General features: G+C 38.6%; 1 long non-coding RNA gene across 1 annotated transcript in view; it reads left to right on the top strand.

Moving 5' to 3' along the window:
- Positions 1-224: 224 nt before the first annotated feature.
- The window catches only part of LOC140903466 (uncharacterized), a 46977-nt gene continuing 25141 nt past the window's right edge, over positions 225-22060 (top strand). Inside the window, exon 1 of the long non-coding RNA XR_012156255.1 lies at positions 225-314. This is a non-coding gene — a long non-coding RNA (uncharacterized lncRNA). The remainder of the gene's footprint in view (positions 315-22060) is intronic.

Below are 22060 nucleotides of genomic sequence, written 5' to 3'. Positions count from 1 at the left end.
TTCTTACCTTCTTTTATTCATTTCCTCCCACTCTTTTGCAGAAATCCTATGAGCTCACTCCTCTTTTCTACTTCTCACTCTGGCAATTTATTTATTATCAGGCAATTGGATCTATGGACACTCACCACCTGTGAAAAACAGACCACTGGGATACAAATTGAAACAGCAACAGAGATGTTTTCATACTAGAGGGAGAATAAGCAACAGCTATAACGTGCAGAAAGTGGGACTGTGGCCTGGACAGAGGCCAGAGAGGGGAAGCAGACAGGATACAATACTCTCTGTTCTGCAAGATGGCTGCTGATGGAAATATGGTAAGGCTACAATAGTTCATTTTGAATGTTAAATGAAACAATGTTTGAAAAAATATGATTTCTGTTTTCTGAGCAGCTCTAGGTAAGATCTACTCACTTTGTCACAGAAAAGCTGGAACTCCAGTTTTTCTTAGCAGATATTTATTAATTTTGGATTCTATTTATACATTCTCCTTTAACATGTATTTGTCTCTCAATACAGTCTTTACCTTGCAAAAATCAAACAAATATTGGAGTTGCTTGCTTTTCTTTAAAGAACAAGACATATAAGCAGAAATAATACACATATCCACTCAAATGTGACAGTAGTCATATGCATTCTTTGACGTCCATAAATCATCCCTCTGTTTCTCAAAATCGTATTACTGTATTTGATTGGTCAGTGCAACCATGTGCTTTTCTAAAATAATTCTGGTTCTCTTACCCTCATAATCCCACTTTTGGGGAATTCCCAGCATACCCATATATTCTTATGTGTCTTCTATTATAGTGAAATAAATAATAGTTATTTCCAACTTTAATAATATAGAAAATATAAAAGGGCTTTTTTGTTGATAGCACTAATATAATACAGTAAAAGCTGTATTATCCACCACTTTACCACAAAGCTCTATTAACCAGCATTTCTAATAAATCCCAATACAAATCTTCAATCTAGTAACCGGGACCAGTATACTGACCAGAAGGCTATGCAATCGCACATTCTGCACTCTACTTTTATGCAAAAGAGGCAGACGAGAAGTAAGCAAGCTAATATCAGGGATTTATTCAAAAAAGCAGCTTCCAGGGTCTGTCATTGGGCTGAATCTGTAATGACCTTATCTCCTACACCTTCTACATTTTCTGTGATAATTGATGTTGATAATGATGACCCTGAGGCACTGCAAGATCCTGAAGTGCCTTCTGAATCATCAAAGAAAGATTAAATGATCAATATAGTTTTGGTGTTAAGTGTATTTTTTTAGGGATCGGGTCTATGCATGCACTGCCCATGGTGATATGTAGTGTCATAAGATAACCTACTATATAGAAAACTTTACCTGTATACACCTAAGTGCTTCAAGAAACCAACCACTCTGCAGGGCAGTACTAGTACTGGATTGGTGAGTACCTGTATACTATTTTATACTTGATTCATTTTATTGTATTCCAATTCTTTGAAAACCGGTATTCCATTGGTAAGTATCTCTCTTAATTAACTGGAATTTTTGACTAACTGGCACCACCCATCCCCGCAATATGCTGGATAACAAAGCTTTTCCTGTACCTTTAAGTTCTACTTACATATGTTCAACTTCCTCCACATCCCTATGAGTCCACATGTCTGTTCTTGTCTGTATCAAATTCACTGTTCTTTCCTTTCTAGGGTCATTTCTTATTCCTTAAAATGCTTTTTGAGGTCTTTTGTCCATTTAGTTCCTCAACTCAGCTTGTGAGCTAAATAGCAAGACTCCTTCCTTATTTCTTTCTAATGCTCCTTCATGTAGATGGCATGTCTAGGAAATTCTTGCTATATTAGAATCAACAAAGTCAAAATTTTCTCCTGCAAATTCACTGGAAAATGAATTTTAATTTAATTGATATCTTCTGTTGATTTCCCCAGTTCCATCCCCATTTTTTCAGCCTATTCCACTTCTGCATTTAAACCAGGCACTAGCTATGCAAGGCAACCTCTAATTTGTGGACAAATTATTCTATAAATCTTTATCTGAAAACCACAAAGTGTTATTGGACCTTACTCTGAAGCAGCTGGTACTGGCTAGCATCAGAAACAGAATATTGGATTAAATAAGACAAAAGTCTGATCCAGTATAACAATACGTAGTGTACATCTACACTACAGAGACTGTACCGGCAAAGCTATGTTGGCATAACCCTGTAGTACAGACATAGCCTAAACTAATGAAAGGGGATTTTCCTTCCATGTAAAAACACCATCTTTCCAAACAATGGTAGCTAGGCTGATGGAAACATTCTCCCACTGACATAGCTATGTCTACACTGGGGGGGAGGGGGTATGTTGAAATAGCTACAAAAGTCAAGGGTGTAGATTATTTACACAATGTAGCTATGTCAACCTACATTTTAAGTACAGACTACACCTTACATACTTGGCTGTGTTCTCACACTTTCATTGCTAAGACCCAAGCATAGCTTGCCAGCAATGGAAGTCATAGAATTGGGTTACATATACAAGTTGTAACTACATAGCAATGTGGGGTCTGGGGTGTGAAAAAACACATCTCTGAGCAGCATAGCTATGTGGACAAAATCTCCAGTGTGAACAAAGCCATAGCTATCCACATATGGGGAGGTGGTTTTCCTGCACCAACAGAAAAAGACCTTCTGTCAATGTAGGTTGCATCTACACTAGGGGGACTGTGCTGGCATAGCTATGATGGCATAGGCTCTGTAGTGTAAATATAACCGTAGGTGTATCCTGATAGCAGGATGTTCTCCTCCCCCTCCCCCTCAATGCTGTTTATCTCTTTGGCTTTCTTCGAGTCTTTTTCAGTCTTTTTATTCAATTTAAATCACTTCCTGAAGCAAACGCCATAGGTACGCTATGGGACTATACCACCATAGCTCCAGTGCTGTAAATATACTAGCATAACCCCAAAGTGTAACCTCAGCCTACACTGATTGATGGGCTTTTTCCATTAGTGTAGGAACACCACTTTTGTGAGCAATGGTAGCTAGGTCCACATAAGCATTCTTCTGTTGGCTTAGTTGTGTCTACACTGGGAGTTAGGTCAGCATAGCTACATTGTTTGGGGTTATTGATTTTTCACACTTCTGAGTGACATACCCATGTCAATCTAAATGTTTAAGTTTGGCCCAGTCTAAATTTTAAGTAGACCAGGCCAAAATTTGTGTGGGCTCACTCATTCCTCATCCATCTCATACCAGAAAACTTTTATATTTATTAAGAAACTTCACATTCTTTGTTCTTTTTCAGTTTTGAACTTCATGGGCTAAATTCATCTCTGGTTTCAAATCCCTCAAATTCAGTGGTGTGACTTTAGTGGTGTGGCCCTGCATCTGTAATTCTTTCCCCATCTCCTTAGCTTGTTGGCCTCTGAGACTTTGGTTTCCAGACAAACAGATGGGTAAAAGATCTGCTACATATAACTAAGTGGGATTCATTTTGCTCACTGTTTCTAAAAGTCATATTGTAACTTTTAGTTTACCCTATCTCTGAAGTATTTTTTTCTAAAAAAGATTAAGGCAAACAATATTCCAAATTGGGTATTGAAAATGCCCAACAATCTCACTTTGGAAGGCTTCCAGCTGTAGAATGACTCATCTTTTTCTTCTCTACAAACTCTCTGCCAGATTCCTATCTACAACAAATAGTCCTTTCATCCACTGGCTGGAACTTCATAATTTTCTTTTCATCTGATTTTGTAAATAATTTTCGACTCTATCGTGTTATTTCTAATCTGTCCCATGCATTATAGTTCCAGATGATAGTTGTATACAGACAAATCTAATTAATCTGCATAAGTCTGAGATGTATACTCAAGGGTGGTGTACTTCACAGGTAGCTGGTCCTAAATTCTGTTGCAAGGTCCTCTGGTGTCTGTGGCAAATGGGAAATGCTGTGGCAGCTTTATGAAAATTCAGCCAGATGTTTTGGTTCTATTTAATATGAAAAATAGGCATTCCTACTATGTCCTCTTTTTTTTGCTAGTAAATGCAATTTATTCTACTCTACCCCTAATTTGTTCAGCTTGAATAGCTGACATCTTCATATAGACAATACATAATTGCACAAGAGAATTAATTGAGGGAGAAGCTGGAAGTTTTGGCAGATGGAAGTTTTGGCACCTGGGGAGGTTTTGGGTTGTGTGCTAGGTATTTTAGCTGAATATTGTTTCTAAAATAATGAGCACTGATTTCAGATGCCATCCGCCCCGCGTAGAATCAGATCCTCCTAACAAATCCCCAGTAATGTTGTCTCATCAGCAACTCTGTGTTGCCAGTCAGAGATTACAGTGCACTTATTCAAAAAGTCATTCAAAGTTACTTTCAATAGTCCTTCCAGCCTACTGTTCAGCTTTGGCATACAAAATGGCCATAACTTCCTCTTAAAGAGCCTTAGGAGCAATGTGAGTGCATTGTCCCTTTTATCCCCTCCCTTATACAATTAACATTATTTCAAGCCTCAAGATCTTTTTGTTAACACACTATTGTGTCATGGACTCTCTGCAATTTAAGATACCATTATTCTTAATTGAATATGGGTCACATAAGTTGTCCTTCCATTCCAGTAGCCTGTCTCTGGCATTGTCCAGAACCAGATATATCTGGGGTGTATGTGTACAACTCCTCCCCACTCCACCACGCCCTGAATGAGCAATTCTGGATACATCAATAGAGGATGTACCCTCTTAAGCCCTTTTATCTGGCAATTAGTTTATGTTGAAGAATGAAGGTGTGTAGCCCTATTTTTTAAAACTCTATTGAACTCTGGAAGTTCAGTGTTCATATCCTTTTTTTGTATATTTGCTCTTGACCTCAATGTCTTGTGGCAGCTAGTTCCTCAGGTTAACTACACTCTGTGTAAAGTATTTATGATATTGCAATCTAACCCTGAAGGATTTGGTTTGAATCTCAATGCATTTGGTAGCTAAGGCCATTGTTAGCTTAGATTCCTTTCCTCATTTGATATTATTACAAGGGCTGAACCTACTGGAGATTGTCATTCTATTTGGCATAGCTCAAATTGCACCTAGTCTGCCTACTTGCCATTAAAACATCAGTCTCACATGTCATGTCAGAGGATCTAATCCTGCAGTCTTTACTCAGACAGGTTATTGTCCATTGAAATCAGTAGTATGTTGATGGGTATTTAGTCAATAAGAATGCAGGATTAGGTCTATAAATATCAACAGTATCGTGACTTTACCCTGAATATCCACTCAAGATAAACACATCTTCTTTGTCTCTGTAGCACTGGTGAAAGAACCAAAGAAGTTTATATTGATGAGAATCACACGGTTATGACACAAGACAAATAGGTAAAATTGGTTAAAAATATGATTTACCATCTCTTCATTAGAAAGAAATGGAATCGATGAGAGATGATCTTATCAAGCATTGTCTTTGCTTAGCATTAAAGATAAAACTGGGAGGTATCTTATTAGTTCACTTCAATTAATAGAAGAATAAAGTATGTTTTAAAAAAAATTGTTTTTGAATTACTTAGCATTAGGAAAACATCCTTCCAAATTATTTCACTTATAACAATGTTAACATGGCTGACTGTCAGATGCTCTTGATGGAGTCTCTAGGAGTCCTAGCTTTTTCCTAAATGGCCTCCTTCAATTAATCTACAATTAGACAAGTCTATAAACTCTTAATTTCAGTTGAACCAGCCCTTAAATTCCACAGCTTCCATCTCCTTTGGTCTCCTTGTCAGTTTCTCAGAGGCAGCCTGGCATGGGGCTGTTGCCTCTCTGCTATCCCAGACCTTTTTGCCTCCCTTTTCCATCTCTATATCCCCTCCCCCCCTTTATAACTGGATGCAATGTCTTTATTGGTCACAGCTTTGGATGCATACTTCCATGTCTGGCAGCTGTATGGGGGTGCGGTCTGCCTGATTGCTTGTAAGCAGGGAAGACCCTAGTCTCCCATCTGCCTATGCCCAGTACAGGGTTTGTAAACCTCATTACGTTGACCACTTCATCATATAGCAAATAACCAAACAGGTACATGCCAGCATAATTAAGAACAGGAGTAATGATGTTTAGTGCTATATTTGATTTCTTGCTGCTGTTTTATTTTTCCCCTTGTGTATCAACACTGATTTTTAAAAAAGGGGGTGGAGGGCGGGGCAGGATATACAATATGTTATTGATTATATTGTCTCTAACAATTTACACATTGGTTTATTTTCAAATTATAATAGCAATAACAACTTCATTAAAGACATTTCCCTAGGTTTAATGTCATGGAAGGCTAAGGGAAGATCTACACTATCTTACGTCGATATTATGTCACTCAGGGTGTGAAAAAGTCCCCCCACCCCAAGAGCAACACAAGTTACAGAGACCCAAGCGCTGGCCATATCAGTGCTATGTCAGCAGGGGACATTCTCCTGCCAACATAGCTTCCACCTCTCGCGGAGGTGGAGTAATTATGTTGATGAGAAAGCTCTTTCTGTCAGCATGGAGCGTCTTCACCAGATGTGGTACAGCTGCACTGCTGTAGCACTTCTAGTGTAGAGTAGCCCTAAGTTTAATTGTACTTTTTGAATGGGACTTGGGTTATCTACCCCTCCCCTGGTCACTAAACCCCAGGAAATGTCTTGGCTTCAGTGTCCACTGGCCTTAATGGATACTTGTGTTATATTTGAGATAGGACAAAAAGCCACACTTGACTATGTACAGACTCGATGATGATCGGAAAATATTCGTAAATGTCAATTTCACACAGACTGAAGAATCAACATTTCCAATATTAATAATCATATGTATAGACAGGCAAAATCGGAAAAATTCTGTGAGAGAAGTTTTTGTTTTTTTGTTTGGTTTGATTTGTTTGATATCAGGATATTTACTTTGCATATTTTGATGTGATCTTGACAGTTTTTTGTGTTTTAATGGTTATGGTCTAACTTTTTAAATTTCCATGTCTACTGTCATGAGATAATTATTTTCTGATCCCCACTGATTGTCTGACCACACATAATTTCCTACACCTGTGAAAAGGTGTAGCCAAGCCTACCTACGTTCAGTAGGTTATTCCATTCCAGTACCCTGTCTCTGGCATTTCCCAGAACCAGGTGTATCTGCGGGGTGGGTGGCATACAAAAAGACCCCCAAAATGAACAATTATGAGGTAGTCTGTACACCAAGGATGTATCCTCTATGATGGGCAACAACACAGACTTTTTGGGCAAACACCAGAGAGACTGTCTGCAAAATGAAGCAGCTGTAAACTGAGATACTTACCACCGTGTAAAAATAAAACTCTCAAACTTTAACCATTGTACCTTATGTTTCGTGGTGACCCATAGTAGTTCTGCTTCCTCAGACAGTGCTTTAGGAGAGAGAGAGAGGGAGAATTCTTGTCTTTATTTTTCTCTGTTTCTCCTCCTTTTTAAATAAAAAGTGTTCTGTTTAACTACAAGTAAGGTTGGTCTGCTAAATTGGGGAGGATACAACTGCTGTCTGCACATCCTGGGGAGCAAAGGAGAGACCTTTGACATGAGATAGAGCAATCATATGGTACTAACCAACAGAATAGTCCAAAGGCCACAAAGAGGGCTTGGGAGAAGCTACATTTATTGCCCTAAGAGATGCATGTTGTGGACGGGGGGTGGTCAGTGCTGGCACAGAGCAAGCATTCTAATTTTAAAGGTTGAAAATCAGGCAGTGTTATGTCAAAAACACAAGCTCCCATGCTTTAATAAGCACTGAGGTTCCTACTCAGACAAAGCTCCTTGGCTTCTGGGCTTCTGAACTCCATCAGCCCATCCGGCAGAACTTTGTTTCAAAATGATTGAAACAAAACATTTCAAATTTGTAATGATTTTTAAAAATTATTATTATTATTATTTATTATTTATTTCCAAATGGAACAAAAACAAATTTCCAAAAATCAGAGTCCTCTACAAAATGGAATTACTGTTCTCTGTCCAGCTCCAGTAATTACCCAGGTGGAATCTGGCCAGGAATCTGGGGCTAAGCACTCCTACACTTTCAAAAAAGTGCCAAGGAAACTTTATCAGCCACAGCTGATCAGAACAACAATTTTACATTTCATCCTTTTAATATGTTCTCTCTATACCTATAGAGAAAATGATGGAATGGAATGGAATACTGTTACCTAGGAAGCAGATTACTTTTAAGTGTCCTTTTAAAGGATTCAGGAAGGAATTGGCAGACAGACCAGCTCATTTGTCTGTCTATTTCTCTTTCCCTCCTTCTGATTAACAAGTATGCCTGTAGAATCTAGCATAGCTGTGAGAGGGAATTCTCTATTTTATTCTACCAGAATAACTAAGACACTTGCTATAAATAGCTGCATTTCTATTTCACTGCATCTTTTTCAGCTGCCCATCCTACTGTCATAGATGAGAAAATATGGTTTAAAATATAATCCCAAAGGTAAAATAACCAAAAAGTAAAGTTAATGTCCAGTTACTAATATCTGTTCCATTCTCACTGGATTGATATTGCTCTCACTGAAATAATAGCAAGACTCTGATTGACTTAAATGGTCCAGGTCCAGGCCATAATCTTTTTGTAATCTAACCTCAGAGAGTGGGCATCCCTTTCCTTATAAACTCTCTGTTGTTAATAGTGGGCCAGGTTTTCAAAACTGGCCTTTTGTTTCAGGTGTCTCAATTTTAGGGATGTCCAACTTTAGAAACCTACAGCTGTTTGCAGCAGGAAAAAAATCTCCTTGGATGTATCAATGGAACAAATTTGAAAACAAAATAATTGTGAATCATTTTTTGCGGAAGTACTTTTCAGACAATAATACCGCACACTTTATAGAACGTAAAGGGCTTGCTGTCTTTTTCTGCTTCTATTTTCCTTGCCTCCTATTGCTCTCAAACTGAGAAAGGCAAGAGAGTGAGACTTACTGCAGAGATAGCAAGAATTATTACTACACTTACAGAAGCTGCATATGACAGCGAGGCCCTGAGGCTACCCAAAAATTCTGCGGAGAATCAACTATAGGGGACTGTAGAAAATATGAACACACCTCAAAATACTGGGAAAAGAGAGGGCAGCTCCATGTTTTGAACAGTAGAAGAATAAACTATCTATTCTCTGCCTTGGACCTTCATATACCTTCAAAGACAACAGAAAGCTCTGTTTTAAACCTGTCCAATTCATCTCCACAAGGCATACTACAGTCCTGCTCTACCCACACTTCCTACCCCCTGGAATGTCACACTAAACAAGCTAAAGCAGTAATGTACTACTTGTCTTTTTGAGACAACTGTACTAAATATGTTATTACCGTACAAGTAATGTACATCAGCAACTGAATATTTAAGTTGTGCAAAATTTATGGAATAATAAAGGCAATTTGCCCATCCAAGGGAATAATTGCTTCATGGGGAGTCTGTGCATCACAAATCGGTTTATTCCTGGACTTTAAATTGGCCCTTGTTCCTGTTATTTAATGCCAGCAAACAGTAGTGCTGGCAGAAAGGCTGGCTGCCAGAAAAGGGCATTTTCAAAGTCACACAGCATGAACATTTTCTTGTCAAGACCCATTACAAGAAAAAAGTAAGTGGCATTTCAATGAAATTGTCCACTCTTTTTATTATTGTTATTATTATTATTTGCAAGTAGCTGGGGATGAAGTACCTGCTACTGACTCAGGTTCAGACTCTGAGAACATAAAGGCACCTGTCTATCATCAGAAAGCAGAAGTATATTTGTAATCTGTAGCAGATCCAGCATTCAGGTTTATTTTTTTTAAAGGTATCCCTTTAAATTTTTTATATAGACATTGCACATATATCACATTGCATTAGGTTAAACATATCCTGTGATGTGACAAAATATGATGTGACCTGACAGAACCAGATGAAAACGTCATATTGTATCACATATTGGGGGGGGGGCATTTTGGTGACATTTTCATTTACTGTTCTGTTTATTTAAAAACTTCACCAATTTAAAGTGGGGAAACAATAAGTTTCTTACATTTTTTAAAAAAATGTTGAAAGGTTTGTTGGAGGCTAATCTCTTAGCCATCATTTAGAGGTAAGAATGTTATGCTTTTCAATATCTACCTTTGTTAAAATAATTTCCCCATGGTGAAGAAATTAAATGATGCTATTAGGTCAACTGCCTAATAAATGTGTGCATAACTTCCAGCAAAGTAAATGGGCAACCTGTATGCATATTTTAAGGCAGCATTTGCTCATTAATGAATATAATTACCTCAAGAGTTAAATGTAACTTTCATTGTACATGATTGTGTACACCATTCATACAATTCTTCTACATGAATGATAAAACCCTTTAAAAATACTTGATATACAGTATATATTGACCCCATGCCTGCAGACAAAGAAGAGTTGTTTCCAGTGGCTACATCTCTGAAAAGCGGTTTTGCAGAAAGGATGTATAAGAACTGCAAAAATGGCTGATAGGCTATTGCTGAATTAGTATTTCTGGAGGTGGTACACCCAGAACGGAGGGGTCAGTGCAACTGAGAACGGAGTGAGTCAAACAGCCGTTCTCAAAATACAATGTGTTCCTATATGCGGAGGAACTGGAGTGGTTGAGATAACTCATTTAAAATGTCCCTACTTGGCAGCTTTTCTTTTTGCTGGTGTCAACTTGAGTTCTGAAATGAAATAATAATTTGCAATCATGTGACCTAAAGAGAGAGGAGAAAGCTGGGACACAAAAAATGTTATTCCCAGTAAAGAACTGGGACTGTAATAACTTTTTTTAAATTTTACTGGATTCAGTTAACACGAGAGGGAGATATTTAGAAATGGGCACAAACCTATCTTCTTGACACCTATGAGGAGGTGTTGCTCATGTGATATTGATGTCAGTAAGGCTCCATGAATAAGTAAGGGTTTCAGGAGAAAACCCGTCTTTTATAGCTATATATTGCTGTCTGAAAATTCACAAATTTAACTGATTCACAGGTGGCAGAGGTTAATTGTATACCCACATCCACGATAGTGAGTGAGAGAGCAGGTCCTTTATTCCCCTGGAAATAATAACTTGCTGCCATGGAAACATGATGAACACCAGCCAAGATCTCTCTTGATAGGTATGAAATTAACCATTATCACCAAAGTAAATGTAAATAGCAACAACAATAAATACGCAACAGTATCTTGAAATAAAATAGAGAGTTGATTATTGAAGTATATGTGGTTAAAACAAGGATAATCAGAGAGTTGTGTGATTAGAGACATTGAAATGCACAGTGAAGTAGAGGTGAGGCAACATGCTTTTATTCTTCCCACTGGCAGCAAACTCCAGTAACTACTGACCCATGCAAAGCACGAATATGATTTCATCCTCGGCCGCAGGTAACTGTTTCTAAAACACAGCATTTCTTTAAGGTAAACCTGTCAAAATTTGACACGTACACAATCTACACATACAGTCTGCATGTAGCGTGCATCATTGTGACATTCATGCAGACATTCTGGGTTTGGCAACTGTTTGGTTTTGTGGGCCTCTTCTGACATTTACAAAGAAGCTGGGACTATTTCTGAAAGGAGCTGGAGTTGCTTGCCAAGTATGAATATCCATCTTCATACAGGCCAGCCTCAGGTGAAAGTGCCTATAGAGGTTTGTGTGGAGGTGACATGTTCCAGGTGAGAGAATAAAAGGAAAACGTAGCTTGAATGTCACCTGAGAAAAAGAATACCTTTAACTGTGAACACATGAATTGTACGGACCAGATCTTCAGCTGATGTAAATCTGCACAGCTCTGTCTACCTGTATTTGTAATTTTCATTACATTTGATTTATGATGTCACCCACAGATTCTAGATTACACTTTGCATGGGGGCTCTGAGGAATTTTTATATTTGAAGCTTAACAATTTGTGTTAAAATCTGTTTTCCTAAGATAAGAAAAATGGGAGATCTTCCTGGTATATTCTCTCAGGGATTTGGATCCCTCTGATCACATGGTTTTCTCCTCATTTTAAGGGAGGCATGTATGTTTTGCTGCTTATTTGCCATACTATTAACTCTGGTGACATACCATGCTGGGGCTCGGAAAGATATGCTTTTAGGAGCTATGTTACACTGCTGTAAACATTAATACATTAACCATGCTGAACTTTCTAGAAGGATGTGATGGAGACACAGATATTATTGGGGCCCTGGCCCTACTCACCTGACTGGGTCGGGATCACAAAAAGTTAATAACTTCTCACTTGCCTGTCAATATTGTGGCAAAATGGCTGATATTGTTATGGTTGGTCCCACGCTTTTCTTGGTGGGGGTGGGGGATACCTAGGACACCATCCCTTTCTCCTGTTCTTGGGGTGCCAAGGGCCCCGTTAGTGGCCCGGGAAGGTGGTAGAGGAAGGAAGCAGGGAAGGGTTTGCTCCTCACTCTGAGCCCCAGCCCCTCTCAACCCCTGTGGGTTTCTTCCCCTCTTCCCCCTTGGGTAGGGTTACCCTCAGTCCTTGACGCTGTGGGAGGAAGTCTCCCTGCGCTGCTGGAGCAGGGTCTCCTTTCCTACAAGTTCAAAAGAGTTTGAACTTGTAGCTCCAGAGGACTGTAATACGCTGACATGTAATTTAATATTTTTTTTAAAAAGTGTTTGGGCCATATTCTATTCTGATATGCACCATGAAAATCCAGACTAATTCAAGTGAAATAATTCAGAATGTAAATTGAGTCATTAGATATTTTCACTGGTATATCTCAGATCTCAATATGAACCTTTCCCTTTCATTTGTCAGCAACACACCTCCAAACTCCTGTCCTCTCTGACCTTCCTCACACACCCCGTCTGCCTGAAGTAGAGTTTTTTTATTAGTTTCCTGGCAGGTGATTACAGGTGCTCCAATTAACCTGTGGTAACCCTCCCTAGTCTACAGTGAACCATGCCTTAATTAGCCTAGGGCTTATATATTTCCCCTCTACCATTCTCCCACTGCTCCCTGGCCCTCCTGTATCACAGTATCCACTAGACAATTTATAGGTAGACGAGTGGACTAGTAGGTAAATGAATGAATGCACAAACTTTAATAGATATCAATATATTACATCTTTTTAATAGTAGGTATAGGTATTTAACTGGTAGATGAACTTGCATGCACACACATATATATAAAATTCAATTCCCATTAATTTTATAATTTGTTCCAAAGAATTCCAAGGTTATTTGACATTTTTATACTTTGGTGCGTGCATGTAGATTTGTTTCCTCTTATTATTTGTTTCACAATTTTATACATTTGATATGGCTTTGGATTATAGGACAAATAGGCATTTCTGTGGTAAATTATTTTATTCATCCTTCTTAAGCTATAGGAAATAATGAAAAAAACCTACTATGATCATATATTATTTTTTATTTGAGATAAAGTGATGCTTAATAAGTGTGGTTATGATTACCTAGGGAAGTTGTGGAAGCTCCTTCAATGGAGGTTTTCAAAAGGAGGCTGGATAACCATCTGTACTGGATGGTTTAGCTGCAATAATCCTGCATCTTGGCAGACTAGATGACTCTTGTGGTCCTTTCTAACCCTACGATTCTATGACTGCATATTGAAATTTACTGTCTCAAGTATTTGCACTGTTGTGAAAATGATAACAAAAGAGTTTGAACTTGTAACTCCAGAGGACTGTAATACGCTGACATGTAATTTAATATTTTTTTAAAAAGTGTTTGGGCCATATTCTATTCTGATATGCACCATGAAAATCCAGACTAATTCAAGTGAAATAATTCAGAATGTAAATTGAGTCATTACATATTTTCACTGGTATATCTCAGATCTCAGTATGAACCTTTCCCTTCCAAAATGCAAATTCAGGTGCTTGTTTTACTTTATTTTCAGTAGGAGCCATATATTTGTGTATATTTTGTCACATTAATGTAATTGCATACAGCTTTAAGTGAAAAGATTATACAGAAATAGTATATACGTTGACCTAGTACCCCCACCAGGCTTGCATGTTGAAACAAGATGGTACATCTCCAGTGAGACTATTGCTGATGAGACAAATTTCATCAGATACTGTAGTGAATTAAATGTTTTTTTCACAGCTGCTTTTTAAAAATTAATAATAATTCTGCAATGAGCTCCTACCCTCTGCCTAAACTGGCATTCACATTACTGTGATGGTTTTGTAATAGAAATTTTTGCCTTGTCAGGCAGTCAGATACATTATTTCATAATCAATTCTTGTGTGTGATCACTATCTCCTATTTGGTTTATTTTCCCACCCAGTTAAATATAGAAATATCCATTTTCAAGACTATTTCAGTCAAAAGTACTAACCCTTTCTCTTGACTGTTCTTGTTCCCTGCCTTTCAGATAGGCAATTGGAAGGGCTAATTGTTAGAGAAGCAGAAATTTCACATTTTCACATGGTTCATTAAATAGCTAACACTCTATTTTATGTATGAAATACAATGTTTTTAAAATAAGTTAATTGTCTGGGCTAGATAAAATGTATACAATATAATACCCATAAAGTACAATTTTACAGACACACTTCAAGAGAAGATTTTTTTAATGCAAACATACGCCTGTGCTCTAGATATTTAATATTTTTCCAAAGGAAAATAAGATTTTGGGAATCTCCATTAATTCTGCTTAACTTTGAATGCAGGTTGACAACAGAGGGACTAAGTTTCAGAGTAGCAGCCGTGTTAGTCTGTATCTGCAAAAAGAAAAGGAGTATTTGTGGTACCTTAGAGACTACCCAATTTATTTATTTGAGCATAAACTTACGCCCAAATAAATTTGTTAGTCTCTAAGGTGCCACAAGTCCTCCTTTTCTTTTAACAGAGGGACTAAGACACAGATAGGTAGGCTTGCCACTATTTCATCTTCATTCCATTCAGTGGACATTCCCACATATTGTCTGATCTTTTGTATCCCACATTAGATGCACAATTAATGTGGTTCCGTGCCCCTCTTGTCAGGAGCTGCTAGTGAGATTTAGAGCCAGCATTAAAACCAGCTTTAAAAGAATTGAGTGCTATTTGGTGGAATTTTCAGATCTGCAGTAAGATTATGCCTATAGTACACAACACAAATTGAAGGCAAGAGCGGATGCCAATGTGTTATGTATTTGACAATGTCTTTTTAAATTTTAATATATTCTTCTTGTGCCTGGAGATCCCATGGGTGAAGGTATGGTCTCATTTTGCCTTGCCTACCCCAGAATTCAGGAGCACTCACCTCTCATTGGTAGCGAGAAGAATTACTGAGTGAATATTTATGGGGTTCTTTCTTTGTTTTTTTACCCCCTCTCTCATTCTTGTCTCCCTATTCTCTCTCTTCTTTCATTGTATTTTTTGCAGTGCAGAGTCTCTAGATGTGCATGATCACCTTCCCTGATTCTCAAATATATGCTGGGAAACTTTGTTAATAGCTGCCAAAAGAAAAACTTACAAAACAACAGCTCATCCTTTCCTGCACCACTGACAGATTGCAGATTTTCTATGAATAAAATATTACATTTAAATATGGAAACAATCACAGTATTGAATATCCATGATCCTTACATATAGCAAGTATGCAGGCCACTCCTTTAAAACTATTTCAAGATTTGTATGTAAGATTATTATATTTTAAGTGCTGCTTGTCTGATGTTATCCAGTTGGTATTCAAATACAGCTGAAACCAAGGATACTTTGTAGTTCACCTGTCATTACTGGATACCATACAAGGATACCACACATGCATATAATTTTATATAAGTACATTCAGCACAGAAGTAGTGTCACAGGGTTGGCTGGTCCTTTAAGGAAATTGGACTCAGCCACACCAGTGCCTAAGTGCCTAATTATCCAGCTCTCAGGTGATAGTTTGAGTTTGGGCTGGTGTTTGGGTCAGGTGGGTCAAGTATCATATGACAGTAAACCAGACAAAGTGCTTCCTACAATAGAAAACCTGTTCAGACACTCAGAAGGACGAGAGATCTATAGCGAGTAGAAACACACTTCATAGCAGAGCCAGATGAATGGCAGGAAGTGCTAGAAGGCTGTCTGCAGTAGGCCAGAAAGAAGGCTTAGGAAACAGACTGAACAATTTGAGAAGATACTTGGGGATGCCCAGGGTCAGGAGGGGGACTGACCGAGTTTCTTTGCTTAGAGAAACTGTGAAATTGAGAGTAAGCTTCAAAAGGATCTCACAAAACTAAGTGATTGGGCAACAAAATTGGAAATGAAATTTAATGTAGATAAATATAAAGTAATGCACATTGGAAAAAATAACCCCAACTATACACACAATATGATGGGGGCTAATTTAGCTACAACTAATCAGGAGAAAGATCTTAGTGTCATCATGGATAGTTCTCTGAGGACGTCCATGCAGTGTGCAGCAGCGGTCAAAAAAGCAAACAGGATGTTAGGAATCATTAAAAAGGGGATAGAGAATAAGATGGAGAATATCTTATTGCCCTTGTATAAATCCATGGTATGCCCACATCTTGAATACTGTGTACAGAAGTGGTCCCCTCATCTCAAAAAAGATATACTGACATTAGAAAAGGCTCAGAATAGGGCAACAAAAATGATTAGGGGTTTGGAACAGGCCCCAAGTGAGGAGAGATTAAAGAGGCTAGGACTTTTCAGCTTGGAAAAGAGGAGACTAAAGGGGGATATGATAGAGGTGTATAAAATTATGAGTGGTGTGGAGAAAGTGAATAAGGAAAAGTTATTTACTTGTTCCCATAAGGTAAGAACTAGGGGCCACCAAATGAAATTAATGGGTAGAATCATAGAATCATAGAATATCAGGGTTGGAAGGGACCTCAGGAGGTCATCTAGTCCAACCCCCTGCTCAAAGCAGGACCGATCCCCAATTAAATCATCCCAGCCAGGGCTTTGTTAAGCCTGACCTTAAAAACTTCTAAGGAAGGAAATTCCACCACCTCCCTAGGTAACGCATTCCAGTGTTTCACCACCCTCCTAGTGAAAAAGTTTTTCCTAATATCCAACCTAAACCTCCCCCACTGCAACTTGAGACCATTACTCCTTGTCCTGTCCTCTTCTACCACTGAGAATAGTCTAGAACTATCCTCTCTGGAACCACCTCTCAGGTAGTTGAAAGCAGCTATCAAATCCCCCCTCATTCTTCTCTTCTGCAGACTAAACAATCCCAGTTCCCTCAGCCTCTCCTCATAAGTCATGTGTTCCAGTCCCCTAATCATTTTTGTTTGCCCTCCGCTGGACTCTTTCCAATTTTTCCACATCCTTCTTGTAGTGTGGGGCCCAAAACTGGACACAGTACTCCAGATGAGGCCTCACCAGTGTCGAATAGAGGGGAACGATCACATCCCTCAATCTGCTGGCAATGCCCCTACTTATACATCCCAAAATGCCATTGGCCTTCTTGGCAACAAGGGCGCACTGTTGACTCATATCCAGGTAATAGGTTTAAAATAAATAAAAGGAAGTTCTTCTTCACCCAACGCACAGTCAACCTGTACAACCTGTGGAACTCCTTGCCTGAGGAGGTTGTGAAGGCTAGGACTATAGCAGGGTTTAAAAGAGAACTAGATAAATTCATGGAGGTTAAGTCCATTAATGGCAATTAGCCAGGATGGGTAAGGAATGGTGTCCCTAGCCTCTGTTTGTCAGAGGGTGGAGACGGATAGCAGGAGAGAGATCACTTGATCATTACCTGTTAGGTTCACTCCCCCTGAGGCACCTGGCATTGGCCACTGTCGATAGACAGGATACTGGGCTGAATGGATCTTTGGTCTGACCCAGTATCGCCATTCTTATGTTCTAAGCTGAGACCCTGTGCCACAGAGGAGGATCAAAAGTATATAGGAAAGCTTGTGCTGAGGGTGACGAGTTGAAAAGATTTTGTTTGTTTTTTCTGCAATTTTTTATTTACCCCAGAAGGCAATAGGGAAGGTGCTTCACGATTTGGCTAAAGGGCTAAGTCATTTTGAAGCACGGAATCTGCCCATCCAAGAATGTGATGGAGCTGGAAGAGAGGAAATTGAACCACTGACTTCTACCAAAGTTCCCTTGTCACAAGTAGCCTTTGAAAACTAGGAGCCAAATCCTGCTCACATTGTAGTCAATGGCAAAACTGCCATTGATATCAGAGGGATGATATTTGAACCTAGGGTTACCCATCTTTTCCTCCCACCCTCCTCTCTATTATTGCTCTCAGTGGGTGGAATGTGTGTACGGTTTCCTTTCAATATCCTTAGCCTCCCCTCATCCACATGTCCATGCTTTCCCCAAGATTAAGCACCCTAGTATCACTTTCCTGATGGGCACATGTTCTCCTCAAAGGAGGGCATTGTGTGTGACTCCTCCTTTTACGGTACCTGGGCCTTCCATGGGGCACCACAGAATGCAGTGTTGTCATCAGGCCAGTCTTTTGAAGATGTTTTCCATTTATAAATCACGTATCAAAAACGACTAAGATCACTCAAACCCACCGTGCGCCGCAGGCAGAGACCTCTGCTTTTTCAAATACAACCATTGTTCTGCCCTGAAAACTGACAATTTCAGAACACAAATACAGCAACCAACCTGCAGCCGCCTCCTGACAACAATATTTTTTAGATTTGATTTTGTATTCAGTCCAAAAGATCACATTTTTTATTGTCCCTCTTTTGTTAGGTAGAAGTGCCATTTATCTAGCTTGCTATCTCTGTCTGTTTTACTGGAAGAAATAAGATTGTTTCACCAAAATGGAAATGCAAATATTATTTTTGAAAGCAGCAAACGAAAACTTTGGAGATGAAAATTGAGCTTCATCCACTTAAATTTAGTGTTTCAAAATATAAGTTTGTGACCTTTCCAAATTACAGCTTCCACACCATATTGTAAGGCCTTCTCACTAAGAAAATACTTCTAATTCTACTCATGAAAAATATATAAATGCCTTCATAAATGCAAAGAGAAAAAAACAACTGCTGATGAACAAAAGTGTTGAGGGATCGAAGGGGGTCATACCTAAACTCGTACATGGAGTACATACACCGCAGTATACATAAATATTCTCCTTGTATCGTCTTATGAGGGCCTGTTTGTTTCTGATTTCAGTGAGAGAGTATATTTATTTTTATTCACAACTAGACAAAATAAAATACATTTCCCTGAATCAAAAATGAATTAAAAGGGGATGACAGACAGAAGGAGAAGGTAGCTCAGACATCTCTTCAGCAGTCCAATCATGGGTGTGACCCTCAAGCAGCTTGAAAGTTGCCCACGCAATTACTCATGGAATCTGCTAATAACTGGGCATTGCTGCCAATAAAATCTCTTTCTTATCTTGAATCCAAGTCTCGTGATTGCCACCTAAATAGGAAGAAGGGGGAGGAATACAAAGTGAAAAGCACTATGTTAAAATGACACTATATATAACTCACTGGCATGCTGTACATTTTTATGAGTTTTACAGAAACTAGTAAATATACGGACACAGGCAAGTATAAACAAAAGGCTATATACATCCTAGTCTATTCTGCAGCTTTGAATCCTTGTCTAGTTTCTCTTTTCAGTTGCACCAGTGCAATACCATTGAAGTGAATGGAGTTGCATCAGTATAAGAGAGAAGACTTTGTTTGTTTGTTTGTTTATTATGTTATGTGCAGGTGCATATGAACACAAAACTGTCCAAACTGCTAAGAAACATGAAGGTGTGAGGTCAAAGAAAATCAAATTCTTATACCAATCAGGAATAAAATTGGACCATGGTTTAAGTGAGTTGGAAGTAGGTACACCAAAGATGAATTTGGTATTTGATCTAAAACTGTACATTCACTCATTATCATATACATAAAATAGGTTTGATTCCCATGCACCCTCTATTGAGGATGGAGGTAGTCAGACTTCAACAGCTAGAAAACCACTTTGTTGCTTATTACATTTGCAGAGGACCACAGAGTGTTAATGAGCACTAGATCTTCATATTACATTGTGATGTGTCCATATGTGATTGTTTTGTGTCATTGTGTTTCAATGTAATTACCCACTGATGTGATTTCATGGAAGAACAACATCTCACAGAAGGAGGGTTATGAACTGGCCTTAGGGTTCAAAAAAGAAAGAAAGAAATACAGAGCTTGAGAGGACAAAAGAAGGTCAATAGGGGAGGGGCATGGGGGAATCAGTGAGAAAAAGGAAAAGACTGAACTACTTTAATGCACTTTTGGCGGGCTACTCAAACAGACAATCTGATGTTTCAGTTAGTGCAGAATATGGTTATGTGCAAGGCAATCACAAAACATCTCTATTCCAAGCTCTACCTTGCTTGCTATATGCTTCTAGACACGAAACAAGGTGCTGATGGGTTTATCCCAAAACTGCCACTAAGATGATACCAGTTTGTCTGGAAAATCTGGGCTAGGACATACTTTAACAAAAATCCAAAAAATCTTTGTAGGACCACATATTACCCTTTGAGTTTTATTTCTATTTTTTCTAACAGTAGTCCCCACACTCTTACAAACTACTGTAATAATATGGGTGATTTTTTTTCTTCCTTTTCCCTGATTTGTTTTGTGTTGTTTTTGTCAAAATAGTGGGTGGACACTTTCATCTTACTGCACTGCTGTAATTTCCAAGATTACATTCTTCAAAAGTTGTACTCTCCAAGAATGGCATTATAGAATCAGAGTTTTTGACTTGTTAAGGGCTCTATAAGCAAGTACTGAAGGTCTTTCCTCAGTTTGTATCAGTACCTAACCTACACATATTTAAGGGGAGTGCCTTTTCAGTGAAACATAAAGACAGAGTTCAGCAAAAAGGAGAGTCCTTGTGGCACCTTAGAACTAACAAATTTATTGGGCATAAGCTTTTGTGGGCTAAAACCCACTTCATCAGATGCATGGAGTGGAAAATATATAGGCAGGTATAAATACACAGCACAAGAAAAGATGGGAGTTGCCTTACCATGTGGGGGGATCAGTGCTAACGAACCAATTCAATTAAGGTGGATTCCTCGTTGTTTTTATAGAGACAGAGGACGTGCAAAAAAAGAATATAAAAACATATATATCATAATTGGTAGAACACCTGTATCTAAGGAGGAGTTAAAATAATAGAGCAGGATCATTTTGAGGATATTATGTTTGGTATAAGTGATATGGACAAGGTAGGCTGATATGAAAACCCAGTGTGATGCTGTAGCCAAAAGAACTAATGTGCTCCTGGGATGCATAAACAGGGGAATCTCGAGTAGGAATAGAGGGGATATTTTACCTCTGTATTTGGCACTCGTGCAACCACTACTGTAATGTTGTGTCCAGGTCTGATGCTCACAATTCAAGAAGGATCTTGATAAATCAGAAAGGATTCCTCAAAGAACTATGAGAATAATTAAAGCTTCGAAAACATTCCTTAAAGTGATTCAAGGAGCTGAACCTATTCATCTTAGCAAAGAGAAAGTTAAGGGGTAATTTGATTATAGTCTATAAGTACTTACATGAAGAATAAATATTTAATAATGAGCTCCTCAATCTAGTAGAGAAAGGTATAACACAACCCAATGGCTGGAAGTTGAAAGTAGACAAATTCACACTGAAAATAAGGCTTTAAATTTGTAACAGTGAGAGTAATTAATCATTGGAACAACTTACCAAGGGTTGTGGCAGATTCTCCATCACTGACAACTTGTAAATCAAGATTGGATGTTTTTCTAAAAGATTTTATCTTGGAATTATGTTGGGGAAGTTCTCTGGCCCCCGTTTTACAGGAGGACAGACTAGATGATCACACTGATCACTTCTGGCCTTAGAATCTATGAATCTGTGAGATGGGAAAGTTCTTATTTCAGAACTGTAGGGACTAAGCCAGGCCTCCATTGACATGATGGCATAACTTCCATTGTCTTACTGATGTCTGTGTTTGGCTCAGCTGTGTTTAGGAAGGGGATCAGCTGGCTATAAAAAAGAAAGAGAGACAGACCTGGAGAGCCATCTTTGCAGTATTCAGATAGAAGGATTGCTGCAATTGAGTGGGCTGCAAAAGAAGCTTATACAAAATATGTAACTTGAAAGAGGTTTGGTTTAGTTTGTACCTATGGATTCCTTGCCATTTAGTTTCCCAGAGTTCCCAGAGAGTTTC

The sequence above is a fragment of the Lepidochelys kempii genome, chromosome 1 (assembly GCF_965140265.1).
Source record: "Lepidochelys kempii isolate rLepKem1 chromosome 1, rLepKem1.hap2, whole genome shotgun sequence".
NCBI lineage: Eukaryota > Metazoa > Chordata > Testudines > Cheloniidae > Lepidochelys > Lepidochelys kempii.
Note: the sequence above shows the minus strand (reverse complement) of the source record. Positions and strands in the feature narration are given on the sequence as shown.